A 21,867-nucleotide genomic window follows, 5' to 3' on the forward strand; every position below is an offset into this window, starting at 1 on the left:
CACAGCAAGATCCTCTATGATCCACCTCCCACAGTAATGGAAACAAAAACAGAACTAAACAAATGGGTCCTAATTAAACTTAAAGACTTTTGCACAGTGAAGAAAACTATAAAAAAAGGTGAAAAGATAACTGTTAGAATAAGAGAAACTAATAGAAAATGAAATAACTGACAAAGGATTCATCTCTAAAATATACAAGCAGCTTATTCAGCTCAATACCAGAAAAGCAAATAGTCCACTCAAAAAGTGGGCAGGCTACCTAAACAGGCATTTCTACAGATGGCTAATAAATATGATCTCTTTCAACATTGCTCATTATTAGAGAAATGCAAGCCCAAACTACAATGAAGTATCACCTCACACCAATCAGAGTGGCCCTCATCAAAAAATCTACAAACATGGTTATCGTTACCATCTTTCTAAATTCCACATAATCATTAGTATACTGTATTGGTTTTTCTTTCTGGCTTACTTCACTCTGTATAATAGGCTCCAGTTTCATCCACCTCATTAGAACTGATTCAAATGTATTCTTTTTAATGGCTGAGTAATACTCCATTGTGTATATGCACCACAGCTTTCTTATATATTCATCTACTGATACAGGGAGGGAGGTGGGAGGAGGATTCAGGATGGGGAACATGTGTACACCCATGGCGGATTCATGTTGATGTATGGCAAAACCAATACAATATTGTAAAGTAATTAGCCTCAAATTAAAATAAATAAATTTAAATTTAAAAAAAAAAGAAAAATATATACAAAAAGTAAATGCTGGAGAGGATGTGGAGAAAAGGGAACCCTCTTGCACTGTTGGTGGGAATGCCAATTAACACAGCCACTATGGAGAACAGCATGGAGAGTCCTGAAAAGCTAGGAATAAGACTACCATATATTAGTCATCCAGTTTTGTCAGACTCTTTGTGACCCTATGAACTGTGGCCTGCCAGACTCCTCTGTTCATGGGATTTTCAGACAAGAATACTGGAGTGAGTACTACTATTCCCTTCTACAGATAATTACTATATGAACCAATAATCCCACTACTGGGCATGTACCTTGAAGCAATTATAATTAAAAAAGACACAAGTATCCCCAATATTTACCCCAGAACTATTTAAAATAGCTAGGACATGGAAGCAACCAAGATGTCCATCAATGGATGAATGGATAAAGAAGCCATGGTACATAAGCACAATGAAATATTACTCAGCTATTAAAAGGAACACATTTGACTCAGTTTTATTAAGTTTGATGAACATAGATGAACTTAAACATAGATGAACCTATTATATACTGTGAAGTAAGTCAGAAAGCTAGTGGAGGTGATGGAACCCCAGTTGAGCTATTTGAAATCCTAAAAGATGATGCTGTGAAAGTGCTACACTCAATATGCCAGCAAATTTGGAAAACTCAGCAGTGTCCACAGGACTGCGAAAGGTCAGCTTTCATTCCAATCCTAAAGAAAGGCAACGGCAAAGAATGCTCAAACTACCACACAATTGCACTCATCTCACAGGCTAGTAAAGTAATGCTCAAAATTCTCCAAGCCAGGCTTCCGCAATACGTGAACCGTGAACTTTCAGATGTTCAAGCTGGTTTTAGAAAAGGCAGAGGAACCAGAGATCAAATTGCCAATATCCTCTGGATCATGGAAAAAGCAAGAGAGTTCCAGAAAAACATCTACTTCTGCTTTATTGACTATATCAAAGCCTTTGACTGTGTGGATCACAATAAACTGTGGAAAATTCTGAAAGAGACGGGAATACCAGACCAGCTGACCTGCCTCCTGAGAAATCTGTATGCAGGTCAGGAGGCAACAGTTAGAACTGGACATGGAACAACAGACTGGTTCCAAATAGGAAAAGGAGTACGTCAAGGCTGTATATTGTGACCTTACTTATTTAACTTATATGCAGAGTACATCATGAGAAAAGCTGGGCTGGAGGAAGCACAAGCTGGAATCAAGATTGCAGGGAGAAATATCAATAACCTCAGAAATGCAGATGACACACCCTTATGGCAGAAAGTGAAGAAGCACTAAAGAGCCTCTTGATGAAAGTGAAAGTGGAGAGTGAAAAAGTTGGCCTAAAGTTCAACATTCAGAAAACTAAGATTGTGGCATCCGGTCCCATCACTTTATGGCAAATAGATGGGGAAACAGTGGAAACAGTGACTGACTTTATTTTTCTGGGCTGCAAAATCACTGCAGATGGTGATTGCACCAATGAAATTAAAGGACACTTACTCCTTGGAAGGAAAATATGACCAACCTAGACAGCATATTCAAAAGCAGAGACATTACTTTGTCAACAAAGATCCGTTTAGTCAAGGTTATGGTATTTCCAGTGGTCATGTATGGATATGAGAGTTGGACTATAAATAAGGCTGAGCACCGAAGAACTGATGCTTTTGAACCGTGGTGTTTGAGAAGACTCTTGAGAATCCCTTGGACTGCAAGGATATCCAACCAGTCCATCCTAAAGGAGATCAGTCCTGGGTGTTCATTGGAAGGACTGATGTTGAAGCTGAAACTCCAGTACTTTGGCGAAGGGCTGACTCATTGGAAAAGACCGTGATGCTGCGAAAGATTGAGGGCAGGAGAAGGGAACGACAGAGGATGAGATGATTGAATGGCATCACCGACACAGTGGACATGTATTTGGGTGGACTTCCAGATTTAGTGATGGACAGGGAGGCCTGATGTGCTGGGGTTCATGGGGTCACAAAGAGTTGGACATGACTGAGTGATACAACTGAGCTGAACTGATGTCAGAAAGAGAAAAACAAATATGTGTATTAAAGCATATATATTGAATCTAGAAAGATGATACTGATGAACCTATCTGCAGGATAGCAATGAACATGCGGGTATAGAGAACTAACTTTTGGACATGGTGGAGGAAGAAGAAGGTGGAACCAATTGAGAGAGCAGCATTGAAACATGTACATCACCATATGCAAAATTAGATAGCTGGTGGAAATTTGTTGTATGACAGAGGGAGATTAAACCCAGTTCTCTGTGACAACCTAGAGGGGTGGGATGGATTGGGAGGTGGGAGGGAGTTCCAAAAGGGAGAAGACAAACACATAGGTATGGCTGGTTCATGTTGATATATGTTAGAAAATAATACAGTACTGTAAAGGAATTATCCTCCATTTAAAAATAAACAAATTAAATTTTTAAAAAATGTGAACCTATGGCTGATTCATGTTGAGGTTTGACAGAAAACAAAGAAATTCTGTAAAGCAATTATCCTTCAATAAAAAATAAATAAAATTAAAAAAAAATGTTACTGAGTTTATGGAGACTGAGAAATCCTTTACTCTGCCATTTGCAAACTGGAGTCTCAGGAAAGCAAATGATATAGTTCCAAGGCCTGAGAGCTAGACAGCCAGTAGTGTAGAGGCCAATCCAACTTTGAAGCCTGAGAACCAGGGCCTCCAAGGGAAGAAGATTGATGCCCCAGCTCAAAGGGTCATATAGAGAATTAACTCAACCTACTTTGGTTTTTTTATTCTTATGGGTATTACAGCCTTCAAAAGATTGCTTGCTGATCATTCATACTGGAGAGGACCATCCGGTTTACTCAGCTCAGCAGTTCAAATGCTACTGCTTTTCAGACTCACCGTAAATAATGTCTAAACTGATGTCTGGGTATTCCTTGTCCTACTAGAGCTGACACATAAAATTGAACACTGAAATCATCGTTTCCTCAGATTTCAAAGAGTAGCACATTTGCACCATCCTCTGGGGACTTTTCCAGAGTGTTAAATCTTGTATGCTGAGAAAGTACCTCGAAATCAATAAATTCCGATATACCCACTTTTATATTTAGCCCCCCTTCATCAAGCTATCTCAAAATCCAATCCCAGGGATACTGTCTTATATACTGCTTGTACAAGTTATGAAATTCATCAACCCTTCTAGTGTATAATATTCCCAATCATGTTGTAGAGAGATGTAACCCTGATTTTCAGCCTGATTGTCAAATAAAAAATTTGGACTAACCCTTGAGGTAACAGAGGAAACACCAGTTTCTTTCTGGGCATCTATAGTTTCTTTGAATATACCAGATATACCAAACCTAACCAGGGAAATATGGGGTCACTTCTGCAAGTCCAGAAGATTCATGAGGGTCTGTACACCAACAAGTTCAGAGGCATCCATCTAGAAGATTTATTCCAGGATTTCAGAACCCAGGTTTTTCATACTAGATCAGTGGCCTCTCCATTTCTTGAATATTTCAACATCTCTTCAACTTTACAAATCTATTGTATTTTTACCTTGCTGGTCAGGCCTCAACTCTTCTCACAAAAGATAAAGTGTGCTTTGTAAGTTACAAAAGACAGCTTCTTGTTCTTACACATGGCCATTGATTGCCTGCTAATGACCCTCAGTTCTCATTATCCCTCACCAAAGGGTTATTATAGCTTAGTAATTAGCCTACTCCACTATTTTTGTAGGTATTGCTTACATCATTAGCTTTCAAATTCCCAAATGATCACATCTCCACAAGAATATTTTCTCTCCACAAGTTGTTGTTCAGATGTTCTGTCATGTCTAACTCTTTGAAACCCCATGGACTGCAGCAAGCCAGGCTTCCCTGTCCATTACTATCTTCCAGGGTTTGCTCAAACTCACGTCCATTGAATTGGTGATGCCATCCAACCATCTTGTCCTCTGTCATCCTCTTCTCCTTTTGTCTTCAATCTTCCCCAGCATCAGAAACTTTTCTAATGAGTCAGTTCTTCGCATCAGGTGGCCGAAGTACTGGAGCTTAAACTTCAGCATCAGTCCTTCTGATGAATATTCATGGTTGATTTCCTTTAAAATTGACTGGTTTGATATCCCTGTGGTCCAAGGGACTCTCAAGAGTCTCACAAGAGTCTCACTCTCAAGACTCTCACAATTCAAAAGCATTCGTTATTTGTTGCTCAGCCTTCTTAATGATTCAAATCTCACATCCATACATGACTATTGGAAAAAACATAGCTTTGAGTATGGGGAACTTGGTTGGCAAAATAATGTCTCTGCTTTTTAATATACTATCTAGATTTGTCATAGCTTTCTTTCCACAGAGCAAGCATCTTTTAATTTCATGGCTGCAGCCACCACTGGCAGTGATTTTGGAGCCCAAGAAGATAAGGTCTGTCACTGTTTCCATGTTTCCCCATCTATTTGCCATGAAGTGATGGGACCAGATTGCATGATCTTAGTTTTTTGAATGTTGAGTTTTAAGCCAAGTTTTTCACTCGCCTCTTTCACCTTCATCAAGATGCTCTTTATTTCCTCTTTGCTTTCTTCCATAAGTGTGGTGGCATCTACATATCTGAGGTTATTGACATTTCTCTCCACTAATAAAATATTTAACAATTGTGACCTTACTTTAGGCCAGAGATTTTTCTGCTCCATCTTCCAAGCAGGATGTTGTTTCTTTTGTCTTCTGAGTGATAACTGAGTTGGTCCCGATATCCTACGTTAATATCTGTTTTCTCAATTCCATTTGTCTTAGTCTAGGTCCTCCCAAAAAAACAATACAAAGACAAGATTAGATGTATGGGGTCTCCATTGGGGAAAATTTCCTTCTGGTGATGGAAAATGGAGAGCAATCTAAAGGAGGCTGGGAGACCCACTGAAATCTGACACAAGTCTGATCACTGTCAAGTGGAGGGGAAAGGAAGAAAGAAGACTCAGTCTGCAACAAAGTTCTAAAAATGTTTTGGCAACCCTGAGTCTTCAAGCCAAAGTGTTTAAGACTTTTTCAAAGCTGAGTCTTCAAGCCTCCTCCACATCAGAGGATACCCAGGTCTTTTAGTATAGTTTCTAACTTAGTCACTAACTAGAAGCAACCACTAAGAAGCATAACCTCAACATAAATGCTGTGTGGTTATGAATCGCAGACTGGGTGAACGTTTCTCATTCATTCATCAGTCCATGCTCTCCAAGATAAAAGTTTAAAAGAAGTAAAACCATTATGTGTACTGTAATAACAGATTACTTAGGCTTTAATCTGAGTTGCCTCTTGTCATCTTAATAACCAAAGTCAGAGCTCTAGAAAGTTTATACTTTCCAAAATTAGTTCTACTTAATGCAGAAAAAAAAATTTTGTATTTCAATACTGTAATCAAAGCATTTCTGTGTCAATTCATGTTGCTGAAAAGATAAAGTTTGCATTAAAAATATTTTATTTGCAAACAGGAGACAGAATTTGTCCTGGATGAAGCAAACTTTCAACAGTATCTGGTCAAACCCTGCCAAGACACCAACATTTGCCCACATATTTGTTTTTTGTAATGAATGCTAAAGAGCCAATGAGTGCATCTGGCATGTTGGTGAAAAATGTGTGTATATATATATATATATATATATATATATATATATATAATGTCTCAGATCTAGATATAGAATGAATAAGCACATATTTGTTTAAGAACTGAGGTAACTCTGAAATATGTCAAAACAGACTTTCACAAATTAAAGCCAGCTTCATTTATATTACCTGATATTCAGTGAAAATTTATGTTTCTATAACAATAATTAGTTCTAGCAGTGGTATTAAGATTATGAGGTTTCGTTCCACATGTGGGCACAATATATCTGCTATTGTGTAAGGATCATAACTTTGATCCCCCATAAGCTATTTAAATAAAGAATGTGGTATATATCATTCATGTAATGTGATTATTTCAAGAGTCTGCCACAGAAGGCTTATGACCACAGAGAACCTAGAGATGGATTGAAATACAGGTCATTACTATCAGAGGGAAAATGAGAACTGGATGTCGTATATTGTTCCTTTATGATATTTTAATGCCATACCTGCAAACACTCAGTCATTGAGATCACTATAATATTTAATGGTCACTACCATGAAGGTTATCTTTCTCTATCTCAGTTGGTAAGTATAAAGTGTATTGTATATTTAATATGTTTGTATTCACTATTATAGAAGAAAATGAAATGGTTATGTTTTACTAATACGAAGAGTCTGAAAATAAAAGATTTAAAGTAAATGTTAAATTTTTCTAGTCCTCAGACACACTGCTATTATAGTAGCAGGACTGGTTGTGTTTCTTTGGCAGAAAAACTGTTTATGTGTCTTAAATATTACACAACTATAGCATGGAAAATACTTAAAGGTGAAGTAAAAGTTCAAGCATAAGATTAAAAAATGTCAATATGGGATATTTTGTAGATTAAATTAAAATTATAGGTATATCAATCAATGTAAATAAACAAATATAAATATGATTATAGATACATGCCCATGTAATAATAAAATTCCCCCTGGACGGAATCTACTGTCGGACTTTCAGTCTATATGAAAAATGCATTTTTAATGATGTATAAAAAATAAAACATTACTTACAAAAGAATTGAAAAAAATTTAAAGTAATTTTAAGAGTTTTCTTCTAATGCATTTTGAGAGTGATTCAACATCTTAACATCTTGATTCATAATTCGGAATGTGATTTCTCTGTATGCAAGTTTGAAAGGAGTGTAAAGACAATTATTTAGGGAATGAAACTAAACTTGTCAAAAATGAAAGTATTTTATTGTTTCAAATTATCAAGAGTGGATACATAAATTAGTTGAATTAGGAAACTTTTCAACATTTTGTATTCCATGTGTAGATACAACTTGAATAATATCATAATAAGGATATTTAAATGTTATACTACTGAAATATGTATGCCTCCTTACAGAGAAACTTTTATGGGGATAAAATTGCATAATATTATGTAAATAAATGAGTGAACCTAGTGACAATAAAACAGTATATATGTCAGTATTTCTAATGAAGCTTGTTAGCTACAAATGAATTTACCAAAGGTTTAACTTTGCTTTTACCAACAAAATAATACACACAACTAATGACCAGATGAATACACTTTCAATATTACAGAAAAATGCAAGGTTAACAGAATACATCAATTAAGAAGAATTTTGTTCTAAACGTAATTTTAGAAATTTCCTTTTTGTGACTCTGAAAGCATTTTTTATACTAACATTTTAAAAAGAAGATTCCTAATTTTTCCAACTCAACTCTATTTTACTTCCAGCTCTAGATCAACTTTTGCCATCTCTTCTTAAACAACTGGGGTTTACAAGGAAGAGGAGAGAACGGCTTTATTTGAAACTCTCTGTTGTTTGTTATTTATATGCAAATTTAAAGAAGGTTGTATCTACTTTATTAGTGAATATTAAATTAGATTATTTATAGAAAATTAGAGATACCAAAGGAACATTTCATGCAAAGATAGGCTCGATAAAGGACAGAAATAGTGTGGACCTAACATTAAGAAAAGGTGGCAAGAATACACAGAAGAACTGTAAAAAAAAAAAAAAAAAGAACTTCACAACCCAGATAATCACGATGGAGTGATCACTCACCTAGAGCCAGACATCCTGGAATGTGAAGTCAAGTGGGCCTTAGACAGCATCACTATAAACAAAGCTAGTGGAGGGGATGAATTTAGTTCAGCTATTTCAAATCCTAAAAGATGATGCGTGAAAGTGCTGCACTCAATATGCCAGCAAATTTGGAAAACTCAGCAGTGGCCATCGGACTGCAAAAGATCAGTTTTCATTCCAATCCCAAAGAAAGGCAACGTCAAAGAATGCTCAAATTATCACACAATTGCACTCATCTCACACACTAGTAAAGTAATGCTCAAAATTCTCCAAGCAAGGCTTCAGCAATAAGTGAACCATGAACTTCCAGATGTTCAAGTTGCTTTTAGAAAAGGCAGAGGAACCAGAGATCAAATTGTCAACATCTGCTGGACCATGGAAAAAGCAAGAGAGTTCCAGAAAAACATCTATTTCTGCTTTATTGACTATGCCAAAGCCTTTGACTGTGTGGATCACAATAAACTGTGGAAAATTCTTCAAGAGATGGGAATACCAGAACACCTGACCTGTCTCTTGAGAAATCTGTATGCAGGTCAGGAAGCAACAGTTAGAACTGGACATGGAACAGCAGACTGGTTCCAAATAGGAAAAGGAGTACATCAAGGCTGTATATTGTCACCTTGCATATGTAACTTATATGCAGAGTACATCATGAGAAACTCTGAGCTGGAAGAAACACAAGCTGGAATCAAGATTCCCAGGAGAAATGTCAATAACCTCAGATATGCAGATGAGACCACCCTTATAGCAGAAAATGAAGAGGAACTAAAAAGCCTCTTGATGAAAGTGAAAGAGGAGAGTGAAAAAGTTGGTTTAAAGCTCAACATTCAGAAAATGAAGATCACGGATCTGGTCCCATCACTTCATGGGAAATAGATGGGGAAACAGTGGAAACAGTGTCAGACTTTATTTTGGGGGGGCTCAAAAATCACTTCAGATGGTGACTGCAGCCATGAAATTAAAAGACACTTACTCGTTGGAAGAAAAGTATGACCAACCTAGATAGCATATTGAAAAACAGATACTTTGCTTGCCAACAAAGTTCCATCTAGTCAATGCTATGGTTTTTCCTGTGGTCATGTATAGATGTGAGAGTTGGACTGTGAAGAAAGCTGAGTGCTGAAGAATTGATGCTTTTGAACTGTGATGTTGGAGAAGACTCTTGAGAATCCCTTGGACTGCAAGGAGATCCAACCAGTCCATTCTAAAGGAGATCAGCCCTGGGATTTCTTTGGAAGGAATGATGCTAAAGCTGAAACTCCAGTACTTTGGCCACTTCATGCAAAGAGTTGACTCATTGGAAAAGACTCTGATGCTGGGAGGGATAGGCGGCAGGAGAAGGGGACGACAGAGGACGAGATGGCTGGATGGCATCACTGACTCTATGGACGTGAATCTGAGTGAACTCTGGGAGTTGGTGATGGACCGGGAGGCCTGGCATGCTGCAGTTTATGGGGTCGCAAAGAGTCGGACACGACTGAGTGACTGAACTTAACTGAACTAAACTGAATATACATATTTCAATGCAATTCTCTCAAATCATCCCACCCTTGCCTTCTCCCACAGAGTCCAAAAGTCTGTTCTTTACACCTGTGTCTCCTTTGCTACCTTGCATAGAAGATCCTTGTTACACTCTTTCTTAATTCCATATATATGCATTAATATGTAGTGTTGGTGTTTTTCTTTCTGACTTACTTCATTCTGTATAATAGGCTCCAGTTTCATCCACCTCATTAGAACTGACTCAAATACGTTCCTTTTTATAGCTGAGTAATACTCCATTGTGTATATGCAAAGTTCATATTCTAAAGCTTATCACATTACTTATAGAAATGTCTTCTGGCATTCATCTGCACTTCATTTGATCTTTCTTTGACACACAATGTTACTAAACTTGGCAGTCTGGTTTCCTTGACTATAAGATGAGCAAAAACTGGTAATGCCAGAATTGAGACAAAAACTTGACTGAAAACAAGCAAAGCAACAAAACACTTAGTAAACATTTGGAGCTGTTTCTTGTAGAAGCAAGGTGCTTATATGTTTCTGTCCATGTTTAAGTTCATCTTTTAATTAGACCACAGTTCATAAAAGAAATTATTGACCCTGAGTTCATAGACAGTCTTAGGTTTTCAATCAAAATGACTGGATCAGTGTTTAAGTATTTTACTATTAAGTATGTTATCAGCTGTGCAGGAGCTTTACTCTTGTGTTTTTAAAAAAAAATATTGTTCATAAGTTTGAGGAAGTTAGCTTTTACTCATGGTTGACTGGTATAGTTTTATCTCTTTTTCTTTGAGGTTAATTTGTGCTTTTATTTGCCAATAATACTTAACTACAATGGCTTGCAAACTTTTTTGACCTAAAAAATGCATCAGTCCAATAAACACATATGTATAGAACATGTATACTTAGCTGTATAATAAGCTTGTTGAGCAGTTTTACAACAAAATTAATAAGGAGGTACAGAAATTTCCCTTATTCCCCTTCCCCACAACATGAATAGATGTTATCAACACCATTCATCAGGGTGGTTGGTTGGTTAGAATATTATATGCTTTAAAAAATGCTAATTTCTAGGAAGATATAAAAGATGACAGGATATAGGTCTGTTAAGATTTTCTGTTTCTTCCTGGTTCTATTTTGGAAGGTTGTACTTTTCTAAGAATTTTTCCATTTCTTCCAAGTTGTCCATTTTATTGGCATATAGTTGCTGATGGTAGTCTCTTATGATCCTTTGTATTTCTGTGTTGTCCATTGTGATTAATTCATTTTCATTTCTAATTTTGTTGATTTGATTCTTCTCCCTTTTTTTCTTGATGAGTCTGGCTAATGGTTTGTCTAACTTATTTATCTTCTCAAAGAACGAGCTTTTAGTTTTGTTGACTTTTGCTATAGGCTCCTTTGTTTCTTTTTCATTTATTTCCGCCCTAATTTTTTGTCATTTCTTTTCTTCTATGAATGCTGGGGTTCTTAATTTCTTATTTTTCTTGTTGTAGGTGTAAAGTTGGGTGATTTATTTGACTTTATCTTCTTTCTTGAGGTAAGCTTGAATTGATATGAACCTTTCTCATCTAAAACTAAAAGCACTAAAAGCAATGCTTTTACTGAATCCCATAGGTTTTGGGTTGTCATGTTTTCATTTTCATTCATTTCTATGCATATTTTGAAGTCTTTTTTTTATTTCTTCTTTGATTTATTGGTTATTCAGAAGTGTGTTGTTTAGCTTCCAAAAAAATTAAAAAAAAATTGTATTTTTAATATTTTTTTATTCTTTAGCTGACATCTAATACTCCCCCTAAAGCCAGGCACAAGCCAAGGGTGCCCATTCTTACCTCTATTATTCAACATAGTTTTGGAAGTTTTAGCCAAAGCAATCAAAGAGGAAAAAGAAATAAAAGGAATCCAGATTGGAAAAGAAGAAACAAAACTCTCACTGTTTTCAGACGACATGATCCCCTACTTAGAAAACCCTAAAGACACCGCCAGAAAATTACTAGAGCTAATCAATGAATACAGTAAAGTTGCAGGATGCAAAATTAATATACAGAAATCCCTTGCATTCTGATACACTAACAATGAGAAAACAGAGAAATTAAGGAAACAATTCCACTCACCATTGCAATGAAAAGAGTAAAATACTTAGGAATAAATCTACCAAAAGAAATAAAAGGCCTATTTATAGAAAACTATAAAGCACTGATGAAAGAAATCAAAGATGACACAAACAGATGGAGAAATATACCATGTTCATGGATCAGAAGAATCAGTATGGTGAAAATGAGTATACTATCTGAAGCAATCTGTAGATTCAATGCAATCCCTATCAAGCTATCAATGGTATTTTTCACAGAACTAGAACAAATAATTTCACACTTTGTACAAAAATACATAAAACCTCGAATAGACAAAGCAACCTTGATAAAAAAGAATGGAACTGGAGGAATCAACCTGCCTCACTTCAGACTATACTGCAAAGCTACAGTCATCAAGACAATATGGTACTGGTACAAAGACAGAAATACAGATCAATGGGACAAAATAGAAAGCCTGGTGATAAATCCATGCACCTATGAATACCTTATCTTTGACAAAAGAATCAATAATATACAATGGAGAAAAGGCAATCTCTTTACAAGCAGTGCTGAGAAAACCAGTCAACCACCTTCAAAATAATGAAACTAAAACACTTTCTAATACCATACACAAAAATAAACTCAAAGTGGATTAAAGATCTAAATGTAAGACCAAAAATTATAAAACTCCTAGAAGAAAATATAGACAAAACACTCTTTGACATAAATCACAGCAGGATCCCCTATGACCCAACTCCCAGAGTAATGGAAATAAAAGCAAAAATAAACAAATGGAACCTAATTAAATGTAAAAGCTTTTGCACAATGAAGGAAACTGTAAGCAAGGTGAAAAGATAGCCTTCATAGTGGGAAAAAATAATAGCAAACAAAGCAACTGACAAATAATTAATCTCCAAAATACACAAGCAGCTCATGCAGCTCAATGCCAGAAAAGTAAACGACCCAGTCTAAACATGGGCCAGAGAACTAACAGATATTTCTCCAAAGAAGACCTACAGATGGCTGACAAACACATGAAAAGATGCTCAACATCACTCACTATTAGAGAAATGTAAATCAAAAGTACACTGAGATATCACCTCATCAATCAGAATGGCCATCATCAAAAAGTCTACAAACAATAAATGCTGGAGAGGGTGTGGAGAAAAGGGAACCCTCTTGTACTGTTGGTGGGGGAAGTAAACTGATGCAGCCACTATGGAAGATAGTTTGTAGATTCCTTAGGAAACAAGAATAAAGCCACCATATGACCCAGTAATACCACTCCTAGGCATATACCCTAAGGAAACCAAAATTGAAAAAGACACCTGTATCCCACTGTTCATTACAGCACTATTTACAATAGTTAGAACATGGAAGCAACCTAGATTTCCATCATCAGATAAATGAATAAAGAATTTGTGGTACATATACACAATGGAATATTACTCAGCCATAAAGGGGAACACATTTAAGTCAGTTCTAATGAAGTGTATGAACCTAGAACCTATTATACAGAGGAAGTAAGTCAGAAGGGGAAATATAAATACCATATTCTAAGGCATATATACAGAATCTAGAAAAATTGTATTGAAGAATTTATTTATAGGCAAAAATGGTCAAAGAGACATAGAGAATAGACTTATGGACATGGATGGAGAGGAACAGAGGGTAAGAAGTATGGAAAGAGTAACATGGAAACTTATGTTATAATATATAAAATAGATAGCCAATAGGAATTTGCTATATGGCTCAGGAAACTCAAACAGGAGCTCTGTATCAACCTAGAAGTGTTGGATGGGGAGGGAGAGGGGAGGGAGGTTCAAGAGGGAGGGGATATATGTATACCTATATCTGATCCATGTTGAGGTTGGACAGAAACAATAAAATTCTGTAAAGCAATTATCCTTCTATTAAAAAATAAGTAAATTCTAAACAAATAAAATAGGACAAAAATCTAAACATAAATCACATAAAGCAAATAACAAATGGTAAATAAGCATGTAAAAAGATGTTCAACACTATTTGTCAAGTAGTATTGTGAATCAACGGAGAAGACAATGGCACCCCACTCCAGTACTCTTGCCTGGAAAATCCCATGGATGGAGGAGCCTGGTAGGCTGCAGTCCATGGGGTCGCTAAGAGTTGGACATGACTGAGCAACTTCACTTTCAATTTTCACTTTCCTGCATTGGAGAAGGAAATGGCAACCCACTCGAGTGTTCTTGCCTGGAGAATCCCAGGGATGGGGGAGCCTAGTGGCTGCCATCTATGGGGTCACACAGAGTCAGACACGACTGAAGTGACTTAGCAGCAGCAGCATTGTGAATAAATTAACAATAAGCAATTAGCACATACCAATAAGATGAGTAAAATGGAAAAAAAAAGTTAGGGAGAAATTGAGGGGAAAAAAAAAATCTTAACAAGCCTGTCAATGAAGGAAACACAAGAGAAGAGTGTTTGATCCCTGGGTTGGGAAGTTCCCCTGAAGAAGAAAATGGCAACCCATCCCAGTATGCTTGCTTGGAAAATTCCATGGACAGAGGAGCCTGATGGACTACAGTCCATGGGGTCACAAAGAGTTGGGATAAACTGAGTGACTGAGCATGCACACATGCACAGCAAGAATGCGAATCAACTGAAATTCTGATTTATTTTTCATAGGAATGAAAATTAATTCAGTGATTTTGGAACATATCTTGGCAATTTCTTATAAAACTAAATATACTCTCATGATATGATTCAGTAATCATTCTCTGAAATATTTGCCATGAAGTGATGAGATCGGATGCCAAAATCTTCATTTTTTTAGTGCTGACATTTAAGACAGCTTTTTCACTCTCCTCTTTCACTTTCATCAGGGTTTCTTTAGTTACTTTTTGCTTTCTGTCATAAGGGTAGTGTCATCTGCATAGCTGAGGTTATTGATACTGATCCTGATAATCTTGATTCCAGCTGGTGATTATTCCAGTCCAACATTTCATATGGTGTAAGCTGCATATAAGTTAAATAAACAGGATGACAATATACAAAATTGACATACTCATCTTCCATTTTGAACAAGTGCATTGTTCCATGTTCATTTCTTACTGTTGCTTTTTGATCTGCATACGGATATCTTAGGAGGCATGCAAGTGGTCTGGTATTCCCATCTCTTTAAGAAATTTCCAGTTTGCTGTGATCCACATAGTCAAAGGCTTTAGAGTAGTCAATAAAGCATAAGATGATGTTCTTCTGGAATTATCTTGATTTATCTATGATCCAAAGTACGCTGACAATTTGTTATCTGGTTGTTCTGACTTTATTAAATCCAGCTTGAACATCTGGAAGTTCTGGGTTCATGTACTTTTCAAGTCTGCTACTACTACTAAGTCACTTCGGTCGTGTCCGACTCTGTGTGACCCCATAGATGGCAGCCTACCAGGCCCGCCGTCCCTGGGATTCTCCAGGCAAGAACACTCGAGTGGGTTGCCATTTCCTCCTCCAATGCAGGAAAGTGAAAAGTGAAAGTGAAGTCGCTCAGTCGTATCTGACTCTTAGCGACCCCATGGACTGCAGCCTACCAGGCTCCTCCACCCATGGGATTTTCCAGGCAAGAGTACTGGAGTGGGTTGCCATTGCCTTCTCAGAGATTACCTATAAATTCTATCTAAAGAAAATAAGTGGCTTTCCTCTACCTTCAGGTGCTCAAAAGTTACATTTTAAAATTTATTACTTAATCTAAATCTTCAAACTGTTGTTAGCAGAAAATCTTCAGAGAAATCTTATTTGGGAGGCAAATATATAAAACTAATTAAAGTGAAGCTGTTTTGGTGGTAAGGGACCTAGAGCCCTGAAGCCTCCTTTCCCAACAGACCCTGCTACTACTGCTACTGCTGCTACTGCTGCTAAGTCGCGTCAGTCGTGTCCGACTCTGTGGGACCCCATAGACAGCAGCCCACCAGGCTCCCCCGTCCCTGGGATTCTCCAGGCAAGAACACTAGAGTGGGTTGCCATTTCCTTCTCCAATGCATGAAAGTGAAAGTGAAGTTGCTCAGTCGTGTCCAACTCTTGGCGACCCCATGGACTGCAGCCTACCAGGCTCCTCCATCCATGGGATTTTCCAGGCAAGAGTACTGGAGTGGGGTGCCATTGCCTTCTCCGTCTGCTGCTAAGCTGCTAAGTCACTTCAGTCGTGTTCGACTCTGTGCGACCCCATAGACGGAAGCCCACCAGGCTCCCCCGTCCCTGGGATTCTTCAGGCAAGAACACTGGAGTGGGTTGCCATTTCCTTCTCCAGCGCATGAAAGTGAAAACCCAATGTGAAGTTGCTCAGTCATGTCCGACTCTTAGCGACCCCATGGACTGCAGCCTACCAGGCTCTTCCATCCATGGGATTTTCAGGCAAGAATACTGGAGTGGGGTGCCATTGCCTTCTCCAACTGTTCAAGCCTAGCTTGGAGACTTTTGATCATTACTTAGGTAGCAGCATATGAAATGAGTGAAATTGTGTGGTAGTTTGAACATTACTTGACATTGCCTTTCTTTGGGATTGTAATGAAAATTGACCTTTTCCAGTCCTGTGGCCACTGATGAGTTTTCCAAATTTGATAGTATATTGAGTACAGAACTTTAGCAGCAGCATCTTTTAGGATTTGAAATAGATCAGCTGGAATTCCACCACATCCAGTAGTTTTTTTCTTAGCGGTGCTTCCTAATGCCCACTTGACTTGGCACTCCAAGACGTCTGGCTCTAGGTCACACCAGTTGATCACACCATTGTTGTTTTCTGGGTCATTAAGATCCTTTTTGTATAGTTCTTCTGTGTATTCTTTCCATCTTTTCTTAATATCTTCTGCTTCTGTTATGTAGATACCAGTTTTTGTCCTTTATTGTGCCCATCTTTGCCTGAAATGTTCCCTTGGTATCTCTAATTTCCTTGAAGAGAACTCTAGTCTTTCCCAATTTATGGTTTCTATTTCTTTGCATTGTTCACCTAGGAAGGCTTTTTTATCTCTCCTTGTTATTCTTTGAAACTTTGCATTCAGACGGATATACCTTTCCTTTTCTCCTTTGCATTTCACTTCTCTTCTTTTCTCAGCTATTTGTAAGGTCTCCTCATACAGACATTTTGCCTTTTTGCATTTCTTTTCTTGGGAGTGGTTTTGATCATCATCTCCTATACATTGTCACGAACCTCTGTTCATAGTTCTTCAGGCACTCTGTTTGTCAGATCTAATCCCTTAAAACTATTTGTCACTTCCATTGTGTAGTTGTAAGGGATATGATTTAGGTCATATCTGAATGGTCTAATGGTTTTCCCTACTTTCTTTAAGTCTGAGTTTTTCAGTGAGGGGTTCATGATCTAACCTACAGTCAAGTCCCAGATTTGTTTTTTGCTGACTGAATATAGTTTCCCCATCTTCAGCTGTAAAGAATATAATCAATTTCATTATGATATTGACCATCTAATGAGGTCCACATGGAAAGTCATCTCCTGTGATGTTGGAAGAAGATGCTTGCTATGACCAGTGCCTTCTCTTGGCAAAACTCTATTAGCCTTTGCCCTGCTTCATTTTGTACTCCAAGGCTAAATTTGCATGTTTGCCAAGTATCTCTTGACTTCACTTTTGCATCCAGTCGCTTATGATAGAAGGTCTTGTAGGTCCTCATAGAACTATTCAACTTCAGCTTCTTTGGCATTAGTGGTTGGGGCATAGATTTGGATCACTGTGATACTGACTGCTTTCCCTTGGAAATGAATAGAGGTCATTCTGTCATTTCTGAGACTGCATCCAACTACTGCATTTCAGTCTCTCTTGTTGACCATGAGGGCTACTCAATTTCTTCTAAGGAATTCCTGCCCACTATGATATAGTAGCTATAGCAGTTGCTACTATGTAGCTACAATGGTCATTAGTAGCTATAGTGGACTATAATAGTTATAATGTAGTAGTAGTACATTAGTAGTAGCTAATGGTAGCTATAGTAGCTATAATGGTCATCTGAATTAAATCCGCCCATTCCAGTCCATTTTAGTTCACTGATTCCTAAAATGTTGATGTTCACTCTTGCTATCTCCTGTTTGACCACTTCCAATTTACCTTGATTCATGGATCTAACATTTCAGGTTCCTATGCAATATTGTTTTTTACAGCATTAGATATCACTTTCACCACCAGACACATCCACAACTGAGTGTTGTTTCCACTTTGGCTCAGTCCATTCATTCCTTCTGAAGCTGTTTCTCTGTTCTTCTCCCATAGTATATTGGGCACCTATCGATCTGGGCTCATTTTTTAGTGTCATATCTTTTTACCTTTACATACTGTTCATGTTTTCAAGGAAAGAATGCTGAAGTGGTTTGCCATGCCCTTTTCCAGTGGACCACATTTTGTCAGCACTCTCTTCCATGACGCTTCCATTGTGGGTGGCCCTACATGATATGGTTCATAATTTCCTTGAGTTAGACAAGACTGTGACCCATGTGATCAGTTTGCTGGTTTTTGTGATTTTGCTTTTCATTCTGTTTGCTCTCTGATGAATGAGGATGAAGCTTGTGTAAGCTTTCTGGTGGGAGGACTGGCTGCGGGTAAAATTGGAACTTTCTGTGGTTGTTCAGTAAATTCCTAATCCAATTTTCAGCTGATGTGTGGGGCTGTGTTCCCTCCCTGTAGTTTGGCCTGAGGCCAAACTATGGTAGGGATAACTATGGCAATCTCCTTTAAAGGACTTATACCAGGTGGCATAAAAGGACGCAGCTCCCAGGGCTGTTGTGGTCAGTGCCCATGACCCTGTGGCATCCCACTGTCAACCCACACCTCTGACAGAGACTCCCTGACACTCACAGGCAAGTCTAGCTCAGGCTCTTGTGGGGTCATTGCTCCTTTATCCTGAGTCCTGGTGTGTACAACTTTTTTGGTGTACCCTCCAAGAGTCTGTTTCCCTGGGTGTTCTCAGTCCTTTTGCTGGATCTCCAGGTTGGGAAATCTGCTGTGGGCCCTAAAACTTTTGCACCAGTGTGAGAACTTTGGTATAATTGTTCTCTAGTCTGTGGGTTGTCTGCTTGGTGGCTCTATAGTGAGGCTAATTGTGACCTCCTCCAAGAGGAATAATGCCACATCCCGCACCTCCTAGGTCTACTTCAGCTAGAGCTCCTGTCCCCAGAGCAGGTCACCACTGACCCTGCCTCTGCAGGGGACACTCAGACACCCAAAGACAGATTTTGCTCAGTCTCTTGTGGTGGTCACTGCTCCTTTCCCTCAGTCCTGGTGTACACAACGTTGTGTTTACCCCATCTGAGCGTCTCTGGCGGGTCTGAGACTTGGTTTTAAACATGATTGCACCCCTCTACTGTATTGTTTGGGCTTCTCTTTGCCCTTGGACATAGAGTATCTTTTTTGGTGGGATCCAGCATTCTCCTATGTTGATAGCTGTTCAGCAGCTAGTTGCAATTTTGGTGCTCTTGCAAGAGAAGATGAGTGCACGTCTTTCTACCTCACCATCTTGACAAATTAGGGTGATTTTAAAGGGACAAAATTTCCATAGATCTTAATTTCTATTGTTGTTAATTATCTTTATAGTTTCGTATTTATTGTTTAACTCTCATGTCCTATATGGCTTCTGATTGCTATGTTACATTATCAAAAAAGTTTAATTGAATTGTTAAAAGGATATTCTAAGTTTGCTTCTGAAGCTCATCACAGTAATCTATCTTTGGATGAAGATCAGATGTCATATGACTTGCAATCAGGCAATTATTCATGCTGGAAAAGACATCATTTAAAAGGCATTCTCCAACCTAGACAGAAGGACCCTTATCAGGGGAGAAATCAGAAACACCCCAGGATATGGATATGACATGCTTATTTACAGTTTTTTATTTGATTTCTTGGGCTTTTTGACATAAATCAAATTATTTTTTATCATAGATATAAATATGCAGAATTTAAAAATTAGTCCAGGGTTCAGAATGGCACAATAGAAGGACATCAAGAGCACCAAAATTGCAACTAGATGTTGACAGGAGGATACTAGAACCCACCAAAAATAGATACCCATGTCTAAAGACAAAGAAGAAGCTTCAGCAAGATGGTAGGAGGGGCAAAATCATGATAAAATCGTATCCCATACCAAATGGGTAGGTGACCCACAAACTGGAGAACAATAATGCCAAAGAAGTTCTCCCACTATTGTGAAGATTCTGAACTCCACATCAAGCTTCCCAGACTGGCAATCTGACATAGAGACTGGGAATCCCTAAGGAATCAAAATTTAAAGGCCAATGGGATTTGATTATAGGACTTCCATAAGACTGGGGAAAACAGAGACTCCAATATTGGAGGACACAAAGAAAATCTCACCAAAACCCAGAGGAAAGGAGCAGTGACCCCACAGGACAGTGAACCAAAACTACCTGCTACTGTTGGAGGGCCTCCTGTAGAGACGTGGGTCAGCAGGAACTCACCACAGGGGTGGGTGCACTGGCAGCAGCAGCCCGGGAAGGTCCCCCTTGTCATAAGCCCTCTTGGATGTCACCTTTAACCTTACTATAGAGCCTGTGGAGAAGTAAATGGCAACCCACTCCAGTATTCTTTCCTGGAAAATGCCAGGACAGAGGAACCTGGCAGGCTATAGATGAAGAGTTGGACATGAGTGAGTGACTGAGCACAAGAGCCTGTAGACCCCAGGGCTGGGTTGCCTCAAGCCAAAAAAACTACCAGGGAAGAAATGTAACCCCACCCATAAGCAGAACATTGGGTTAAAGCTTTACTGATCAAGGTCCTGCCCACCAGAGCAAGACCACATTTTTTCCATTGCCAGTCACTTCCATCAAGAAGCTTACACAAGCCCTTTAGCCTCCATTAGAGGGAATATAGAAGGAGCAGGAAGAAACATAGTCCCACCTCAGCTCAAAGAAAAGCCATATTACAGAAACTTAATCATGATGACAAAGCAGAAATTTATGTACTAAATGAAGGGACAAGATACAATCCTAGAAAAACAACTAAATGCAGTGGAGATAGGCAACCTTCCAGTTAAAGAATTCAGAATAATGATGGTGAGGCTAATCCAGGATCTCAGGGAAATAATGGAGGCAAAGATTGAGGAGGTGGAAGAAATGTTTACCAAAGACCTACAAGAACTAAAGAACAAACAGGGGTGAATAATATACTGGAAGGAATCAGTAGGAGAATAATTGAGGCAGAAGAGCAGATAAATGGCCCAGAGGACAGAATGCTGGAAATCACTGCCACAGAACAGAATATAGAGAAAGAATGAAAAGAAACGAAGACAACATAAGGGACCCCTGGGACAACATTAAACACAGCAACATTTGCATTATTAAGGTCCCAGAAGAAGAAGAGAGAAAGGAACTGAGAAAATATTTGAAGAGATAATAGCTGAAAACTTCCCTAACATGGGAAAGGAAATTGCCAACCAAGTCCAGGAAGCATAGAGAGCCGCAGGCAGGATAAATCCAAGGAGGGCCACACCAAGACACATGTAAGCAAACTGACAAAAATTAGACAAACATAAAACATTAAGAGCAACAAGGGAAAAGCAACAAACATAGAAGGGAACTCCCATCAGGCTATCAGTTGATTTTGCAACAGAAAGTCTACAAGCCAGAAGGGATTGGCATGATATATTTAACATGATGAAAGGGAAGAACCTACCACAAAGAATACTATACCCAGCAAGATTCTCATTTAGATTTCATGGAGAAATCAAAAGCTTTGCAGATAAGCAGAACTTAACGGAATTCAGCACCACCAAACCAGCTTTACAACAAATGCTGAGGGAACTTCTCTAAGTAGGAAACACAAGAGAAGGAAAAGACCTACAGAAATAAACCCCAAACAATTAAGAAAATGGCAATATGATCATGTATAT

This window comes from Bos grunniens, chromosome 9, assembly GCF_055505025.1.
Source record: "Bos grunniens cultivar Pamir isolate PY7600 chromosome 9, Bosgru_T2T1.0, whole genome shotgun sequence".
NCBI lineage: Eukaryota > Metazoa > Chordata > Mammalia > Artiodactyla > Bovidae > Bos > Bos grunniens.